Source organism: Schistocerca piceifrons, chromosome 4 (assembly GCF_021461385.2).
Source record: "Schistocerca piceifrons isolate TAMUIC-IGC-003096 chromosome 4, iqSchPice1.1, whole genome shotgun sequence".
Taxonomy (NCBI): domain Eukaryota; kingdom Metazoa; phylum Arthropoda; class Insecta; order Orthoptera; family Acrididae; genus Schistocerca; species Schistocerca piceifrons.
This window is the reverse complement of record NC_060141.1, coordinates 472,159,398-472,181,106: the sequence shown is the minus strand read 5'-3', so window position 1 is coordinate 472,181,106 and position 21,709 is coordinate 472,159,398. Positions and strand designations below refer to the sequence as shown.

Below are 21,709 nucleotides of genomic sequence, written 5' to 3'. Positions count from 1 at the left end.
GCCTGCAAATAGGAGAGGTAGCTGATGGCTGGGTCTCAGTCTGGACAGGAAGCTGCAAGGCGGTTGCTCGTTTTAACAAGAGCAGGCTGCACTAGCAGAGCCTATTACAAAGTCTCACTACGTTGCTTTTCAAGGCCAATAAACTTGGTCATGTAATGTTCTAATCATCACAGGGTGAGTCAAAAAGGACGTTAGAAATTTATTGACATAAATTACAGAATCGGTAGATGTGTCATTTTGGTACGATGTGACTACCATTTGTCATGTGGGAAACATCCCAACAGTAATCAGTTTCTTCCCACACTCGTTGCAGCATGTAGGGCGTAACTTGTGCAATGGCAGCATAGACTCGATTTTTCAGGTCGGCTATATTGTTTGGTAGGGAAGGAGCATACGTAACCCAGAGAAAGAGATCCAGTGGTATCAGGAACGGGGAGCCAGGTGGCCATGCGATTCACCCTTCAGTCAGTCCACCAACCTGCGAAGCGATTATCGAGGAAACCACGAACATCCCTGAGGAAATGAAGTGGTGCACCGTCTTGCTGATAGTAAAACACCCCATCTCGTTCATCTTCATCGATCTGTGGAATGAAAAAGTTTTCTTGCATATTCAAATACACAACATCAGTGACAGTTTTCTCATAATTGTGAACACGCGGGCAACCTGGAGATTTATCATGTCGCATTGAAAAACTCATCTCAACAATGTTCTTGTGCCAAGAGTAAACTATGGCCCTTCATGGAGGTTCTTTAGCATGTTCGGTGCAAAATTTATGCCGAACAGTGTTTCATGAAACCAAAACACACAGCGAGCATGCTCCACATAGGTGAAAGTACCAATATAACTGTGCGGTATCAGGCGCTCCTCGTGGCAGAATGGAGTACTGATGCTCTATACGAGTCAAATCTGAGGTCGTTAGCTACAAAATGACACATCTATTGATTCTGCAAGTTATCTCAATAAATTTCTATATCATTCAACAGTTGTAAAGTCCTTTTTGACTCACAATGTACACACCATCTCTGAACGTCTAGAAAATACCTGTATACATCTACATTAGCCTTTAATTTGAATTAAGGCCATTCTCAGCCAAATTTCTTTAGTTGTACGAGTAGGACGCAGCAGAGAGCGCTAACTGATCAGAAGAGCACAATAGGTACTTCGAATCGTTCAGTTTTCCCACTGTCGAAACATCTTTGCTTATAGGTTCAATGACATCGTGATTTTTCGTGTAAGCTTCCTACACTTCATACGATAGGACAAGTACGTGTCTGTTGACAGCATTCTGTTGTGAAACGCCGTCCGGGGTGGCCGAGCTGTTCTAGGCGCTACAGTCTGGAACCGCGCGACCGCTACGGTCGCAGGTTCGAATCCTGCCTCGGGCATGGATGTGTGTGCTGTCCTTAGGTTAGTTAGGTTTAAGTAGTTATAAGTTCCAGGGGACTGATGACCTCGGAAGTTGAGTCCCATAGTGCTCAGAGCCATTTGAACCATTTGTTGTGAAACGCAAAGGTTGCCGGTAGTACCGAAGCTAGATGATTGTTGACAATCCTTGCGCCAGCAGTGTTTTTCGCTCTTGGAGCACGCGTACTCTGGTATCCAGCCTGACGAGTTTGAAAGCCCGCTGTAGCGCTATCTGTGGAGATAACGGTCGTCCTGCCGGCCTGTCAGCGCTTGCGGCTGCCCTTAAACGAGTTCATTGTGTTACAGTACAACGTTATAATGAACGACTGAAGCGAGTAGAGAGATTTGCTGTAGCTATATTATTTAACATATTGTCCAGCTATACTATTACTATTTTAAATATTGTCGCAGGGCTTTGCAGAAACGTAGATAAACTCATCCTTTTTTTGTTACTAGTGCCCCATATGTGCCCTCCCCCTATTGATTCCACAGACATGAAGTTGATAACCAAGATTTCCCACTTTTGCCGCAGCATCTCCCTGTTAGTGTGTTCAAAGGCACTGTTGATGCAAGTACGCAGTTCTCATGGGTTGGTGGCAGCGAAGACGTAAACACTGAGTCTTTCACATAGCCCCACACAAAAAAATCGCAAGGGGTTAGGTCGGTAGAGCGTCTATGCCATGGCATGAATTACTGATGATCATCCCCCACCCCCAAGGCCGATCTATCATGTGCCCCCCCCCCCCTCCCCCAAGTCCGATCCATTCAGGTTCTCATGTCCTGTATGAGAATTCACGAACATCGTGATGGAACGGGTATTGAGCACTATCCTGGTGGTAGGTGAAGCCCACACTCTCAGCATCCTGTTGCAACATGAGCCAGTGTTCCAGCAAATGTAGATACGTTCTGTAACGGTCATTTCGCAGAAGAAAAATGGACCGTAGTTTTTTAACCGTGAGACTGCACGGAACACATTAACTTTTTGTGAATTCGAATGTGGTGCACTACAGAAGGGGGATTCTCTGTCTCTCAGATTTGCACATTGTGCCTATTCACTGTGCCATTCACGAATAATGTTGTTTCACCACTGGATATGAGTTTCGCTCAAAATCCATCCTCTACCACAAGCTGTGCCACTGAGCTGAAAATTCAGTGTTGGACATTGTCATCGGGAATCAGGGCTCGTGGCCATTGCAGGTGGTAAGGCTTCAGGTTAAGCTGTTTCCTCAAGATCTTCCAAATGTTCTCTTGTGGTAGGTTCAGCTCTTCGCTAGTTCTGTTCTTCGACTTCACTGTGCTACATGTAGAACTCGGCCGCAGGCAGTCAACCATTTCTTCAATCACTTCAGGCCTACACATCGAGTTCCCCTTGCAGGGGCATCTTGAAGGTTTAAACTAAGCGTACCACCGTCGAATGGAGTTGTCAGTTGGTGTATCTTTGCTGAACTTCATTCTGGAATGTCGTTGCACTATTACGAGAGACTGATGTGAGTGCATTTCAAGCGCAACATACGCTTTTTCGGCGCCTGTGGTCATGTTGCCTCATTGCTCTTTGCTGCACTCTCATGGCACAAATCCGAAGTGCTGCTCAACGGTGCAAAACTTTTGAGTTTTTCAATGTCAATTAATGTAGCTACAGTGAATTTATGAAATTGTTATAATCGTTTATAATGACCATGTACTTATCTCGCTACAAGTCATTGTTTGATTCTGGATTTTCAGCACCTTTGCGTTTTATCTTGATGTATTCGCTGAACTTGTTCTTCCGCCGTATCATCATCGTTGTTTCTCCTCTGCTGTAGTCCACCTATTTACTTTCGTCGCCTCACTGTCGGCGCCCTTGGCTGATCGGCCAGACCCTGCAGATTCCCGATCTACTACTACTACTACTACTACTACTACTACTACTACTACACACGCATACACACACACATACACACATGCACATACTCATACACATGCGCGTACACAAAAACAAAATTATGTATATGCAGCTAGGACCTGCGTTGTAGATATTTCGTAGAAAAGTTAGGATGAAATCATGACAAGTTTTTCGTATCTATATGTAAGTTAAATCAAGCTCTAATATCATGAAAAGATATACTCACCATATAGAGAGGAGACCTTGAATCGCAGACAGGCACAACAAAAAGACTGCTATGCATTTGACCTTACGGCCAAAAGACATTTTTCTAAGCTAGAAAGCACACCCACATGGCCGCTTTCTCTGGCCACGATTTCCAGGCACCAGATCATTACGGCACTCAGGTTCATACCGTGTTCCTTGACTTCAGGATGGCATTTCATACCTTTCCACACTGCCTTCCGGTGAAAAAAATACGAGCTTAGTATCATGGCAAATTTGCGACTGGATTCAACACTTCCTTGCAGACAGAACTCAACACGTCGATCTTAACGAAGCAAAATCGACAGGTGTAATTTAAAGAGAACCTCAGGCTAGCGTGATAGGACCGTTACCGTATACAATATATGTAAATGACCTAGTTGAAAGCAACGAAACCTCTTTAAGACTGTTTGCAGATGATGCAGTAGCTTACAAGAAAGAGCAATGCCAGAGGACAGTATCGATTTGCAACATGATCCGCAGAGTATGATAAATGGTGCAGAATCTGGCAGCTGACCCTGAACGTAAATAAATGAAACGTATTGCGCATTAATAGAAAAACAAACCCCATATAATAAGACATTATTGATGACAAATTGCTGGTTGGTTGACCCGGGGGAGGGGACTAAACAGCGACATCATCGGTACCACTGGATTAGGGAAGGATGGGGAAGGAAATCGGCAGTACCCTTTCACAAGAACCATCCCGGCATTTACCTCAAGCGATTTAGAGAAATCACGGAAAACCTAAATCAAGATGGGCAGACGAGGGTTTAAATCATAGTTCTCCCGAATGCCATTCATGTGTGCTCCACCTCGCTCGATGACAAATTGCTGGAAAGTATCTAGGAGTAACTATCCATAGCGACTTTAAATAGAATGAACACATAAAAGAAATAGTAGAGGAGAAGCAGATGCCAGACTGAGGTTCATAGGAAGAGTCATAAGGAAATGTAACTCATCCATGAAGGAAGTGGCTTGCAAGGCGCTTGTTCGACTGATTCTTCAGTATTGCTCAACAAGTGATCCTTACCTGGAAGGACTGATAGAAGACGCAGAGAAGGCCCGTCTTAGAATGGAGCATTCAATCACGGGTTCGTTTAGTCAGCACGACATGCTCAACAAACTTCAGTGGCACACGTTACAAGAGATGCGCTGTGCAACACGATGAGGTTTACTATTGCAATTTGCACTGAACACTTACCGGAAAGGCCGGCCGCGGTGGCCGTGCGGTTCCAGGCGCTGCAGTCCGGAACCGCGGGGCTGCTACGGTCGCAGGTTCGAATCCTGCCTCGGGCATGGATGTGTGTGATGTCCTTAGGTTAGTTGGGTTTAAGTAGTTCTAAGTTCTAGGGGACTGATGACCTAAGATGTCAAGTCCCATAGTACTCAGAGCCATTTGAACCAACTTTCCGGAAAGAGCCATACTACATATTACATCATCTCACACTCACCTCACGATGTGACCACGACGAGAAAATTCAAAAAATTAGAGCTAATGCAGAGCCTTACCAACAACAGAAAAGTGGGGATCGGTTAGTGATACCAGACGTAACCTCCGCCACACACCGTTAGGCGGCTTGCGGAGTATGATGTAGATATACATAACAATTTGCCCATTGGCAAGGACGCTGATGTCAGAGTATCTCAGCATTTGTGACCCATATCGTCGCTAGAATGGTCCCCCGTTAGTCCCTGCTCTGCTTATACAGTTTCCTTACCGTGTCAAGTAGCCACAACGCCACCAAGAAGCGTTCAGCCTCGCGATGTTCAGTGGTCATAATGTTTTGGCTCAACGATGTATTCTCTTTGTATTCAGTGCTAAAGTCTGGATAAGGAAAAACTGCGATACTAGCAGTCAGCTTTGACTGGTGGCGTAGTACACATGTGACAGACGATATAGGCAACATAACGACTATAACGTCATATCATTGGCGATGTTTTGAAACATGAACAACACAGACAGTTTTCATGGCGAGAATTAAGTACACCGGTGAAAGGTATTTTGATTTGCAGCAGTTATTGTCAGTCGCATATAAATAAGACAAAAATTTCTTAGAAAGAAAAAGAGGAGAGTACCACAAAAACAATTATCCAGCGATAATGCGTGTTGGAGCGTACAATACGAACCAAAAAATTACTCATCGCCAGTAAATCTTGACCAGTATCGGAAAATGCACTTTAGCTATATAGCTCAAGTGGATACAGCGATGCAAATTTCGAACATAGACGTTCTTTTCAGTAGTAAGTAGTAAAAGGATTTGACATGAAAAACTTGAGCTATTTGTCGGAAAGAAACCAAATCGAATATCGTAGAAATGGCTCTACAGCAGGAGTGAAGATCACAATGCACAATCTGACCTAAATATGAGACATTCCGTGGCGGCCGGTTATCTTGTGCTAATGTGCTACATTAGACTGTAACTATCGCACTAGAATTATGTTATTTCTCTTCGAATGTGAGTTGGAAATCGCACTAAAACTTTGCTACTGCACTTCGAATGCGTGCTGGTATACAAATAAAATGGACGGAAACATGTTTTGTAGTGCTCTCCCCGTTATAATTAGAAATCATTGATGACTGCTGAAATGATGGTCAGCTGCGCTACAATTAACTCAGACTTCGACTGCACATGCTATGATGTGACGTCATCCCTTCTGGCTCCATGAGTGCTACGTCACTCACAGCAACGGGTCAATATTTTCTCTGAAAGTGCATGTAACGTATTGTGTGAGCGTAGAGTATGAGAGAGGCTTAAAGAATAGTTGAGCAACAGGAGCATGGCCAAGTGGTCATGTGCACTGGCTGACAATTCACTGGCTCGGATTTGATTCCCGCTGCTTCCATATTTTTTCATTTTATTTTATCCCTCTCAATATTACACGATTAACTATAAAAAAACTAAATGTATTTAAACAGTACAATTCATTACGTTGGTGCGTAAGTTCATTGCATTTTTCCATAGGTTTAATGAACACAACATGTAACGGTACCACCGACCACCATAATCGGCAATCGATGCTAACGTTATACCCCTGCGAGGAATTTCTGAAAGTTGTGACAGTGAGATAACCTAATGGAAACAGAACAGTCAAACTGGGATTCTTTTCCGAAACACACCAGCAGAGTATAACCAACAGTAAACGGTGGGGCAGGAGCAGACGTTCTCCCAGCACAAAACTAAGTTGTAACATTATATATTAAAACTGGTCGCCATCCTAATTAGCCTTTCTTGTGTCAAGCAAAATGATAAAGCAGAAGGCACTGCTAAGGTTAATCTATCCTTCCTTGACACACACACACTAAACTCTTTCCTCATATCTGTTCATATTACAACACAGTAACCTAAACTTGCAGATAGATGTGAAATTAACGAACAAATGACCAATGAGACAGTAAAAGTAACATTTGCCTCTCAACAACAAGTACTTTAAACGAACTAGGTGTAACAATTTATAAAACCAAATACCGACACACAGGAACTAGTAGCAATACTGAACACAGAAGAGCTTGAAATGATTCTGAATTTAAATCAGGGGTTCTGCTAATGATCATAATCTACAGTTTCATTGTTTAGTACAGGGTCTCTATGCTTGTGCATTAACCATCGTGCATTAGAATAGATAACACAATAAATAGTTCTTTCTTAAACTCGGCTTGAAGCAACTAAACAGAATGCAGATCTAACTACACTGGTTCTGAAGGAGCCTTTGCATTTCTTCCATAACTAACTAGCCTAGTACATGAGGACCCTTAAACTTCGAAGAACCATGCTCATTAAGAAAACTACACTAGTTTGTATGAGGAATGACAAGTATTCTAATCGTTAATTATTAATTAAGTAAAGCACAAAAAACTATAAAATTTTAATTAACAAATGTGCTTTGATAAGCAGTCTTTTCACCTGCTCAAAAGTATAATTGGCTGTACAAATGAGAACACAACATTAAATTCAAGCTCAACCACTCTCTCATAATAAACCAGGATTTGTGATTTGGGATAAACACGGGTGTAAGAAAGAGTTTTTAGCAACATCACGATTATTATTAAAATCAACCAAATTTCACAAATACCTGGTCTATTTACACAGTGCCAAATATAAACAATTTAGTGGAAGGCTGGTGGCACTGGCCGCGCAATTTACAGTGGCTGTTAACATGGTGGCGATGCAATCATAGCAATACTGTTGGCCATGCCCTGTTACATATCTTCTTGGCGTTGAAATTACATTTTCATAAGGCCAAAAACCACGCCATGATAATGGTGTCAAGAAATGCACCATCCGAGGCCCATAAATACTGCCCTTAAGATCTTCTGGCCTCAAGACTCCAAAAATATGAGCTACAGTCATCCGCTATTGCTAACGAGCTGTTAACCACAGCACTGCTCAGCCCAGACTCCTTACCCGTCACAACGGACGATTTGCCACTTGCGCGCCAACCACACCTTCTCCACTCTACAAGGCTACCTCCGTGAGTGCGGGGCTTCCCCTCATCTTTTACATTCAACGCTATGTTTCCTAACTATGGACCAAGCCATTTACAGTACATTACGTAACAATCATTCCATTAGTTATTTAAATCCACAAGCATAATTTAAACAACATTGTTCAAAAGTTACACATAACTGAAACATGTATACGTAGTCTAAGAGTTTCCATGACAGATACAACATTATACATAAGCAATAATACAAATTGACATAGAAATATCGATACAAATACAAAATAGGTCAAAAATGGTTTTTACAAACAGATATATGTAATAGAGACTTTAGTCATCAATAGTATACTCTACTTCACTATTTGCAACAGTCTGCCAGTGCTCAGATAAGAAACTTCCTGGCAGATTAAAACTGTGTGCCGGACCGAAACTCGAACTCGGGGCCTATCCCTAGGTCCCGAATTCGAGTTTCGGTCCGGCATACAGTTTTAATCTGCCCGGAAGTTTCATATCAGAGCACCTCCGCTGCAGAGTGAAAATTTCATTCTGGATACATTCCCCAGGCTGTGGCTAAGCCATGACTCCGCAGTATCCTTTCTTCCAGGAGTGCTAGTTCTGTAAGGTCTGCAAGTGAGATTCTGTGAAGTTTGGAAGGTAGTAGACGAGGTACTGGCCGAATTAAATCTCTGAGGACGGGTTGTCAGTCGTGGTTGGGTAGCTCAGATGGTAGAGCAGTTGCCCGCGCAAGGCAAAGGTCCAGAGATCGAGTCTCGGTCCGGCACATAGTTTTAACGCACCAGCGAGTTTCATATCAGTGCACACTCCGCAGCAGAGTGGAAATTTCATTCTGGAAACGTGGTATAACTTTTAGATTCCGTAACTGTAGAAACTCTGTGTTTTTGAGGAAAAGAACTTACCGAGTCATGTTCGGCGCGCATTTTCATCCTGAATGGAAGTTTCTTGGAGGTTCATCGACAAAGAGCCGAAAAGATGAAAATCCGAGGGGGCAAGATCAGGTGAGTGAGGTGGGTGCTGGATGATTTCCTAACCCAACGCCTGTATAGTGTTTTTTGTCAGTCTAGCAGAATTCGGGCGAGCGTTATCGAAGAGCAGTATAACTTCACGCAGTGTTTGGTCGTTGTTCTTGGTATCCGTCTACAGCACGTCCCACTTGTTGATAATCGATGCCAGCAGTGACGGTTACACCTCAAGGAAGTAATTCGTAGTACACCACTCCGTCTCTGTACCACCAAATGCATCACATTATCTTTTGTGGATGCGCGCAGTTATTTGCACGGGGAGTTGTTGCTTTTGACTCAGCCATTCCTTTCTTTTCCTTATGTAAGATAATGACACCATTTATCATCCCCAATAAGGATACAGTATAGGAATGGTTGGTGCTTTTTTACGAACCAATTAATGACGAGGAAGCAGAGATTCACTAATGGCCAGCTGTTAATTTTTGTGATTTTGGTTTAGCGTAAGCGGTACCCTTACATTCAATTTTTGTACCTTCCGCCTTGCATGCAAATGTCGCACGATGGTGAAATGATCACAGTTCATCACATTTGCCAGTTTTCGAGTACACTAACGCGGACCTTAATGAATTTAAACGATCTTCATTAAACCACGATGGTCTTCCCGAACGTGAAGAGTCACTACTGTCGAAACGATCATCCTTAAAACGAGAAAACGAATTTGTTGCCGTGCTCTGTCCAAGGCTATAGTCTCGATACATGGCGCAAATATTGCTGGCTGCTTTCGCTGCTGTCACGCCTCAATGGAACTCAGATAGAACAATAACTAGGAAATGTTCCCATGTCTTCACTTGACACTCCCTTTTATAGCGTCAACAGTTCCACGCGACAAAACGACAATATATAAACTCAAATAGCAACAGTTAACTACAAATAAAAAAAGACAATCGATAAACAAACTCCGAACAGATCCTGGAAGACCATACGGTACTGACCGACCACCGTGTCATCCTCAGCCTATAGGCGTCACTGAATGCGAATATGGAGAGGCGTGTGGTCAGTACAACGCTCTCCGGGCCGTTGTCAGCTTTCGTGACCGGAACCGCTACTTCTCGATGAAGTAGCTCCCCAACTTGCCTCTCAAGAGCTGACTGAGTGCATCCCGCTTGCCAACAGCGTACTACAGACCGGACGGTCACCCACCAAAGTTCTAGCCAAGCCCCACAGCACTTAATTTCGGTTGTCTGACGGGAACGGGTGTTATCACTGCTGCAAGGCCATTGTTCCAGTTACGATGGCTGCCTCTGCGATTCAAAAGGTTATAGACCACCACACTGCAGCACATTGCGAAAACTATGCCCGTGTCGCCACTAAAAATATATATCGTACAGTAATCAAATCTAGTATCGGAAAATAGCCTTTAACTTGAAAGCTTATTGTTCTATCTTTGCTAAACATCCGATCAGAAAAGTTAACTGAAAGTGAGTAACGTTTTCAATATAGCTTCCAGTGGGGTAGGCTAAATGGAATATTGAAGTTCTGTCTTCACTCCCATTCCATTTTCGTTACCTGCCACTTCAGAAATTACGATTAGCGATGTAATTGCGGGCTAGGTAGTAATCATCGAACGTTCTGCAACGGAAACGAACTCAAGTACCCAGGCGCCGGAAGGTGGCTTGGAGAAATCTGGCAGTTTGCTTTAGTATCAGTGAATGGAGCTTCACCTATGCCACAAATCATCTTTATTTCGTAAGAAATGATCAACTAGCCGCAGACAAATGAATAACTCCAAGGCAAGATCGCAAAAATAAATGATTACTATGATATTGCACGTTAAAGTATGCTCCCCTCAACGCAATAACTCTGGAAAGACTTGAGAAATACACTGACTTGGCGAGAAATGTAAGAAACTGTCACGTACAAGGAGGTAAGAATATTAGCCTCTCGAATATCTGGCAGACACAATTGAGAAACATGCTCCTTTGCTAATTATGGAGCCCTTGTTGCAAACACTGGTGACTAAGTGGGGAAACAATACGGAGCGGCAGGGAACTGACGCCCAGTGATATCTTTCGTTGACTCCAGAGTCGTTATAAGTCGATAAGTATTACTCCTAACGTTTCACTGACATGACTGATTCAAGTGACAAAAAGCGGAAGCGCCAGAAGCGCAACCTAACGTGGCCTAAATCCAACCTCGTTAGAACAGCAGAAGGGTTCGTGCAATCGCGATCGACGGCCCACCAACCGCAGTGACCCAATGTCGTCTGCCCAGCACTCGCGCGCCACTCCACTCACTCCGCCTCGAGAAGCACTCAGACAAGTGAAGTCATACCGTGATCCGTAGAAGCGGGAAAGAGAAAATGCGTTAAATTTTAAAGCGACGAATCGTGCCCCCTCTCGCCCCTACCCCCACCCCTGTCGTAATGTTCCTATCCTCATCCGAAAATGTACTTTATCGTCTACCGGCCTCACTCCCTCGCGAGTACTACTCTCAAATCCACAGGGAGAGGGCAAAAGCTCGTTTCTTTTAAAAATGTCCAATCATTAGAATGCTTACAACTCTGCGTCCCTCTGCCTCTCTCTCGCCCTTGCCTGTCTCTGTCTCCTCCAAAATAGTTCTTGGTTGCAGGTACAGGGGGTAAGCCGACCATTGAATTTATGACATTCCAATCGTGGACCACGCATTTTTCTGTCCGCCTTCCGTCCTGCACTTCCTTCTCATGCACAAAACTGGCCACCTGCCTCACACAAGGACCTCCTACTCACTTCCAAAATAACATTGTTTCATGTGGTGGGGAGAGATTTTGGTTGAAGTTTGACGTCCTCATCGCGCAAGGCACTTTTTTTCACCCTTGATGTAACATCCTCTTTCAGTGCGGGGGAAGTTTTCCTTAACATCTGAAAGAGCCAAATAGACATTACCGCCCATGCTGGGCCTTTCCTTCCTCTTCTACGACGATGCCTTAAATCTCATCTACCCACATAATCGCGCAGCTGCAGTCGCACATGGGATGAGGAGTAAGGAAATTTAAAATGAAGTAACAATACCTAACATGTCCCATCTTCCTTCAAGAAGTCTTGCGTGTAGTCTCCCCACGGTAAAACTGGCATGGCAGACTCTATATGGCACCACCGGCATGACGCACAGATCAGACATTTCGTCAGTATGTATGAAACTGGGACCAATAGTCACCTTTCAAATGAAGACTGTGATTTGCAATTATGAATAATTATATGTACTCATCAGTAAACTTTCCTTTTAATTAATTTTTCTGCACTAATCGGTTGTTCTGTTTCACAGTAAAACGTAGTGATGTTATCTGTGCAACTATTAGACAAATTCAGTGATTGTTGTGCCTCAAGCGGAAAGAGAAAATGCAGATAAGACACTTCCTCATCCTCCTTTGTTAACCATCCTTAAAATTTAAGCCCAACTAGCATTTGATTTACTCGTAACATGACTTCAGCATTACAAAAGTTTAACATAGCTTTATATTCACGTAGGAATTCCACACCCAAAATCATTTCTGTTGATAAAAGAGGGACTACTAAGAAATTTGCAGAAAACTCGTGTCCTTGACACCTGAAAACTAAAGAAGTCTGATTGCATACGTCTACACTCTTTCCTTGAATGACTCCCTTTAATTTGGTCATTAATAATGGCAAAGTTGGACAAACAGATGCCTGTTCACACTTCTTAAACAGTTTCGCTAATTACATTCACAGGGCTACCAGAATCAAGTACAGTTGAAAGTAGAATATTTCCTACCGAGATTTTTATAATTGGACGAGCATACATAGTTTCGCTGTTATCATTTTCTTGTAATAATGTGTCTCTAATGTCCTCCAGTCCAACAAAGTTGACATAATTTGTATGTCGGCTTTCCGCCGCTACAAACGGTTCGTTTGTAGTCCTTGTTGCTAGTCATTGTTGTGCCGGCTCGTATTGCCGCGAATTATTGCTTGGGTTGGGTGGTCTGATTTCTACATTGACCCCACGCTCTAAATTGGAATTTCTGCGATCCTGCCAATTTTGATTTGTCCCTTCATCATAACTGTTTTGGTTCTCATAATTGTTATGACCATAATTTTCACGTGGGCTCGATGCTCTGTATTCTGCATGAGCACCGCGTTCCGAACTGTAATTTGCGTGTCCGCGCCAATTTCGGTTGGCCCTACCGCGACCATTCCTTCTAAAATAATTTTCATTTCCATAACGCCTTTGCTCTCGCGGTCCACGATCTCTATTACAGTACTGAGAGTTCCTATGATCATAAAATCATTTCTCTGCCGTCTATGATCTGTCTTATACGGTTGATGCCGCATATCGCGCCTATCTTCTTCCGCCCTGTACGCGTGAGGTTCGTCCGAGTTCCATACGCGTTTACGGTCACGCCGCGGATTATTATTTTCCCAATACTGATTACTATTATCTCTTAGTGAGTTTTCGTAGTTGTCAAATTCTAATTCTTGCAAAAGAGCTTGGAATGCCTCCAAGTCATCTTTGCACCTACCTGCCAAAATTATGTGGCGTAATCTGATCGGCAGTTTTGTCAAACAGATACGAATTAATTCCGACTGACTGTACGGATTCGTTAAATATCTGTTCATGCGTATCATGTTTTCAAAATATTGCACTGGAGTTGAAAATTTCGACTGCTCATAACTTTGCATCATAATGATGTAATGTTTTACACGATCTTGTGTAGTCTCTGACCAGTAAGCAGATAAGAATGCGTGATAAAAATCACCATATGTGTGACATTCACGTACTATTGAGCTCATTCTTGTTGCAGGCTCTCCTTCAAGATAACTGCAAATGAATTCCAGTTTGTGGCCAATTGGCCATGTTGGTGGTAAAGAATGCCCAAATTGTTGTAACCACTCTCGAGGGTGGATTTCGTGACTAGCATTCCGAAAAATTTTTTATTTCCTAACTGTGAGAAAATGCTTATAGTCAAACTCGTCATTTTTCTTAGCGGATGAGTTTTCTTTTACAGCATGACTCACGTTTCCTTCATTACGTCCCGCAAACTTGGTCATATCCACGAGAAAAGTGGTCGGCATTTCCATAATTAACGCGCTCATTGTCGTTACCAATTTGGTAATTATCGGATCTACCCGTGTCATTGCTGCGATCGATCTTTTCTTCGATGCTGGCAAGCTGTTTCTGAATTTTTTTTACATCCCGTTTGTTTTGCTGATTAATTGTCATCTGCTCTTGTTTAAAACTTTGCAGAGACGAAATTCTTCGGTATCCGCGATCGGTACCGGCTGAGTGTCATCTGACGTCGTATCTAACCCGCTACTCAGTTCCGTCACTTTCATGGATAATTCATCTACCTGTTTAGCTACTGTCGTTAATTGGGTTTCTATCTTTGAAACTTCATTGGTGGTCTGTAATTGCAATGACTCAACATTTTTCGCTAATTCCTCTACTTGCAGTTCTTGTTGTGACGTCTGTCGTTTCACTTCAACAATATCAACATTTTGTACGTGATCAAGTCGGGATACAAGATAATTAATATCTGATTTGAATTCTTCACGTAGCTGACTTTGCAACTGACTGGTCATTTCTTCAAATTTACTATTTATATTGTCATTCACCTCACCCTGAAACAATGTGAGATTCTCGTTAATTTCGTTCTGAAGCGATTTGAAATTCTTTGCATTATTGTCATTAAATTCAGTGAGTTTACTCTTAAATTCAGTGAGTTTACTCTCCTGTCTGTTATTAAATTCAGTGAGTTTACTCTCCTGTCTGTCATTAAATTAAGTGAGTTTACTCTCCTGTGTATCATTAAATTCAGTGAGTTTACTCTCCTGTCTGTCATTAAATTCAGTGAGTTTACTCAGTAATAATTGTAAAACATCATTACTGGGGCCGGTTACTCTTCTCTGTTACAGCAGAAGCAGTGCCTGCATTTCCACTAACAGAAGGAAAGGCAAAATTACTCCGCTCTATCGGAGTGGCAACCAGACCTGAATTTCCACCGAAAGTGGGGAAAACAAAATTACTGTGCACTTTTGAGGCGGAAGCAACGCTGGAATTTCTCATAATGCGTTCTGTTTGCGTCACTGTATTGTCATATCCTAAGTTGCGTGTAACACACAGTTGTTCATCACGCATTGTTGGCAAATGATCGCCTACATTCCAATTCTCCGCAGTATTGTTCGAAAATTCCCGGATCTCAATATTCTCAAAAGAATTTTCTACTCTCTGTTCCGAATATTCGGAAACTGCGTTTGAAACCGCTCCTACATTCATGTTTGCAACCGTATCTACGTTCGCGTTTGCAGTAGCATCTGCATTATTTTCCATTTTATTTTGTGCTCGCGTCTTCATTGTTGCAATACGAACGAAAACATGTCACTAAAATACACCGCTATCTTAAAAATTCCACTGTTCAATTTTTGTTAATACGAAGTAGTGCGCAAGCGATCAAAATGCTGTGCCTCCATTAATGATTACTGTTGCGTAAGCTAGCAGTTGGCAGTAGAAAGACGAAGCATATCTAACTACGACTCATCCAAAAACAACGTATCCTGGCAGGCATGTCGACAGGTGAAAGTCGCGAGCTCTATCTTCTTATCTCGTGTTTTCTACTGAAAATCTCGTGCTTGTACTCTTGTTAACTTTACTATTACAGAGATCGCCAAAACTTTACTCTTTTTTATTGGTCCTGTGCGCAACAAATAACTTACTTTGTCTTTCTGCTGCCACTGCTTGATCTGCTGCATTCCTTATCTAACAAAAACATGCTGAGTGCAATGCATGTTCTGTATGGCGGCTCCTGCTGTTGCTGCGGCTGCTGCTGCTTACTACAACTACATATAATTTAAGAGAAAGGGTTTGCTCAAATCTAAACTCGATAAATGATAACCCAAACAAAAAACTATATTCTGAAAGCGATTCTTTCTCATTCAATGAACAAAACGCTAGAAGCTCTGTGAACAATCGCTTCGTATGTAAATCTGCCTCCAGTGAGATTAAAGCAATATTACAAATTAATCAAACCCTTGAGACAGACTGAAATACTTCTCAATTGAATACATAGTGAAACAATTTCCTGACAATTACAAAATAAATCAATGACAAAAACCAATACTTAATCTAACAATGGTTTCCCCTTCAGAATTCAACTCCTATCATTATCAAAATTACCGTCTGCTGCTATGCACATACACAAACCCTTTTCTTCAAATTAATAAGCGAGCTGCAAATTATAAAAAATATCAACTAAATACCAAATCCTGTGTCGCTTCTGGCGGACACGGCAGTACGGCAGCACGGCAGCTCGGCGACGACCCCTTCGCCCAACACACGTGTGCACCACAGCAGGCGGGCTCCTACACTGGCCTCCAAATTGCTACTAATTAATCCGTGCGCTGCGAGGCGCGACAACAATATCTTAGATTTCAGAGCTTGTGTATGCGCGCTGTAGCCAACCTTTAAATCCTAAGAGAGTATTGCCAACTCTCATCTTGATGAATTGCAAATTGATGCACAACTGGTTAAACCGGTGGTCGTTAATGCTTCAGCAATACAGTTTTGAGATTCAGTACATACCAGGAAAGCAGAACGTCGTACCGGGTGTGCTGCCAAGGCTATCAGAAGGACAAGATTCAGTTAATGTTGCGCATCCACGCCAGAAAGACATAAGGATTCATTTTATGCGAGGTGTCGAAGGCGAGCGTCATATATCCAAGATTCTGCGGAACATCAAACAGAAACAGGACGCAGACGAAATATTGAGGATGGTTAAAGAAAAATATGATGATCCTAATGCCGAGAGTAGTGGCAAGATACGTCAATATAATTTAAAACAAGATGATATCCTTTACCGGCGAAGCAACTTGAATTCTGATCATTGGAGGCTATGTATACCCAAACATGTAGTGGATGGATTAATAAGATACGTTCACGTGAGCTATGCTCATTTTGGGCCACGCAAATGTATACTAAAATTGCAAGAGAACGTCATCTTCGATAACATGGCACGAAAAGTACGACCAATTCTAAAAACTTACTATCTCTGTCAAAAAACTCAAGTGTCTACGATTCAGCACAAAGGTTTCATGCATTGCATTATACCTCAAAATCCTGGTGAAATTTCAGCTCTCGATCTCTATGGACCGCTACCCAGATCAAAAGGGAATTTTACTCAAAATTTGGTTGTGATGGATGTCTTTTCGAAATTTGTACGCCTTTACCCACTCAGGAAAACCAACAGTAAGATCATAATCAAGAAACTCAGGGAAGAATACTTATTAAATACTGTCAAGCCAGAGTGCAGTTTATCGGACAATGGTCGACAATTTTGGTCACACTTATGGAAAGATTTTATTAATGATGAAGACCCGCGTCCAACCCGACTGAACGTCAAATGCGTGAACTCGGACGTTTATTTCGTGCACATGGTGGGAAGAAACATAAAAGATGGATAGAACGATTGATCGATTTTGAAACAGTAATTAATAGTTTGTCGCATGATTCAACGGGATTGCCGATATGTACAGTTCTCTTTGGAAAGAAACCTGATAGTATCTTTCATGAATACATTTCCTTTCCGCAATAGAAGGAAATTACGCAAGAGTAGCGCTTTAAAATCGCGTTGGAGACGATGAAGAAACGAGCAGTAGAACAGAAGCTGGCATATGACAAGATAGTGAAGCCCATTACGTACAAAGTCGGTGATTTACTACTTATTCGAACTCATGCAAAATCATCAAGTGCAAATGGAGAGATACAAAGGTTTAATCACTGCTACAGAGGACCATTCAAAATTAGAAAACTTGTTCACCCTAATTCGGTTGAAACTGAAATGGTGCAGTCCGGTCAGTATCATCGCTACAACATGTAGAAAACATTACACCGTATCATCTATAAGAAGTGATGCAAGAGAAGAGATGCTCTGAAACTTCCTGGCTGATTAAAACTGTGTGCCCGACCGAGACTCGAACCCGAGTCGGGCACACAGTTTTAATCTGCCAGGAAGTTTCATATCAGCACACACTCCGCTACAGAGTAAATGGAGTGTTAATTTATGTGGGGTAGCAATAGAATATTTTCCTGTGAATATTGTGTAGTAGATAGAGTTGTCTGTTTATTATTTTGTTTATTTTTTTGATCACATTCATTCAGTTAGGTCTATGTTTCTATTAATTCAATACAGTGACTATCTGATCATTAGCATTTAATTCATTTCCAAAAAAATATTCATCATCAAGCTAATAGAGACTTGTTATTCGTGTATCACAGTTAGCCATGCTATTTATTTGGGACATTACAGCATTATGTTTCATGTTGCTATGTTAATTCAATGACATTATGCAGTGTGGACAAGCATTTGCGATTAACCTGACTTAACTTGTTGCTAATTAGTGAGTGATTTAATGATATAATTTGATTAAAGTACTGTGATTAAGTGATACTTGAATTTCTTAAACACCATTTTCCTTACACAAATGAGAATTATTCTTAATGACTTGAGGTTCTCCATTAATAAGCAAACAGTTTTATTAAATAATGTAATTTTACAATTTTTTTTCCTTTTTGGTCTTTCTATATATTTTTCTATGTTAATATTCAAATCTAATATCACTATTACATTTTTTCATATTAAAGTATTATTTTGGTGGGGATATGTAAGGATACAGTACCCTTGTGTAGTATCGATTATGCACTATGCAGATATCACACATGGTTTAAGCAAAGACTGGAGTGCAGTCAACAATGTGCGAGTGGGTAGCAGTAGTTGAGTGTTGGAGTTCGTGGGTGGAAGTCAGGTGTGAGAGGCTAGAGAGAGAGGTTGCTTGGTAGCAAGCCCAGAGATGAGTGGATGAATGGCACACAGTGTTTGATGTTCATAAATGTTAATAAATTGAGTGATTTAATTAATAAATTCAAGCATTTAAGAAAGGAGATGTTATCATTTAGTAGTTTTCACAATAACGGAAGTGGACAACAATGAGTCTCATGACAAGGAGGAAAGATATACATTATGCTAAAATAATTAAAACATAACTTCACCTACAGCGTATGCGAATAATTTAGTTCGGTGCGAAACTGGGGGGAGGTTACAAGGGGGTTGGCTGGGAAGCATTCTTGCTGGGGGAATGGGGATAGGGAAGGTTGGTGAACTATCTCCTGCAAACTGACTAAATAAAAAATATGCAAACTGAAATTTATATATCAACAATATGTCCTCTATAATATAATTTACTCTGATCTGAATTTATTGTCATGTGAGCCTTCTTTCTAGCAGCACAGCACAGACTGAGTCTTTCCTCCTGCTAACTCTCAAGTGGAAGAAGGGGATGGGAAGTGGGGGTAGGGAGGGAGAAGTGGAGGAGTGGAGGGGAGGGTTGGGAGTTTCTCTCATGATGGGGAAAAGTGGCCCAGAACTGAACTGAAAAGGGGTGACAAAAAAGTGCTCCAGTACAGGCTTCTCTGTTCCCAGAGAGATGGGATGAGGAAGGGGATGGGTTGGCTGTTATAAATGAATTAGCATAACAATAGGTTAAGGGGAAGGGGATAGTTTACCCTTGAATGTATTCTTGCTCTTGAATGTATGCAACCCATACAAACAAAGTGCACTTCATCAGATTTGCTTCACTACTATCTTGTAATGATGATAAGTGTGTTCCCAATTCGAATTATTCTCAGGAAATTTCAGGTCCGGCATTCACACAACAACAAAGGAACACCACCTAAATATCTTAGCCACAAAGGGTTGTCACACTTACATAAACACGTACATACACACACACAACACATCTGCTATTTAGTACTATTAGATAGAATAGCTCAAAAACAATACTATTTTGTGTTTTTACTGATAATACTGCGTGTAGTTTTAAGTTCACTCCTTAACAACTCAACCCTTCTTAAACCAGGTCTTAACGTTACTTCTGTTATTTTCTGGCAGCAGACTACGAATTGTGTGAAGTTGTAAAAGATCGTGAGCAGGTCTTCCTCCAAAAGTGCATAGCTGTGCCGCAAAACACATACTGTACATCATAGTTCTAGTCAAAAATCTGCGCTCTGTCGAATATATGACGTTGTTTGTATCACATTGGTTTTAATGCATAACAAACAACACTGCCGTCTCCACTAGCATTGTCAGTAGTATAGCCATCTCCGAAACAACACAGAACCTCACCATCACCGCATGCAGATTGCAAAATAAATGACTGTAAGTTAAACATACGCAAGAAACGGCACAGTACTTACAGTAAACAACCATCTGTTGTTTACTTCTTCTGCTATTGTTACAGGTTGCTAAGCACGACTTTCAAGCCACTAAGTTAGCTTGAGGCTTCTGCAATACACCTTCTGTTCACTTCCTTCTTTCCTCTCTTGCGTTGTCCATTTTCTACCCAGAATTTTTGGAACAGATTTGGCTTGGATACTGTCCCATCTATTACTATTTTTCTATATTTTGTTCTGTGTTCAGCTTCGTGCATATTTAAGCCAATTTCCACTTTGCTAAGCCGTTTGGATTTGCATTTTAATTTCTCAGACTGCTCTACTTTCTTGTCTATCTTCTACGACTCATTCTGTAGCTATGCCGATATAAGACTACTTGTTTTTCACTAATTTCGTCTATTTTTTTTCACGGTTATATACTTCTATATTACTTATTTATTTAAATGTTACTACCATCTTTATGCCAGACCACATCCACTAGGATATTGCCACGAACAGAAATGCAAGATTCCTGAATCTCCTCCCCCTACACTTATTCCCTGAGTATGGGACTATTTCTGTCCTGTCGGTCTACTTCCTAAAATCTTCTCTACAATCTATATTTCTTTATTTCCTTTCATTAACTTAAAATGAGTGTTTGCCATGCTTATGTGAATTCTGGCCCATTAACTGTCTGGTAAATATAAATTTTTAGGGAACGACTTTTTATTACAGACATCTATTTTTTAGTGAAATACTAAGAACAGTTTCCGTAATTTTGCCGAGATGGGTCCTTTCTCCCTTGTTTTAAGCTGAATCACTTCTCCTACCCGCTTTATTTAATTCTTTAATGTTGTAATCTCTTCTAATTAAATTGCAATCCTATGCCTAGAAAGTTGAAACAGCCATTGCCAGACTGCCCCTAAAGGAGAATGAAATAGTAATAAAGAAAAAGGGACCATAGTAATAATAATTCTTTCCATGCTCTCTGTCTGAGTGTATAGCGATAAAAGAAACTGTCTTTCATGCCCCTGACAGTGTTTTGCAGAGTATACAAGCAGATGCAGGTGAAAGGGAAGGAATGTTAGGTTTCATGTTCCCTACACAAGGGGATAAGTGAGACTGGCCACTAGACTTACTGGAGAAGGATGATGTAATACGTTGATTGTGGACTTGTCCCTTAATCATCCTGCCAACTGCCTGAAATAATTTAGAAAATCTGATGGAAAGTCCAAACAAAACTGACCGCTCGAGGCATGTAAGCCCACCTCTCTGAATTCGGAACCAGTGTCACAACCAATGCCCTCACTCTTCATTACACGTTAAAATCAAATTCCCACCATTGCTTCGTATTAAATACGAGAGACTTTCGGGTATAATAACATAGCGTCGTCATCAAAACGAAATAGTTTGTTGGTGAACAAAAGATTTTGAAGGTGATTGCTCACTGTACATTGGGTTACAAAACTCACAGATGTTCCTGGCAAGGCCGTATAATTATAAGTAAAAGGAAAAAATTCTTCCATTACACTTCTGAAAGATATTTTCATCTTTCTCGTATTGGTA

At 41.5% G+C, this 21,709-nt stretch overlaps 1 protein-coding gene across 1 annotated transcript in view; it reads left to right on the top strand.

Moving 5' to 3' along the window:
- LOC124796252 (methyl farnesoate epoxidase-like) overlaps positions 1-21,709 on the top strand; it is a 312,563-nt gene that overhangs the window by 150,906 nt on the left and 139,948 nt on the right. The gene's annotated exons all lie outside the window — the stretch shown is intronic.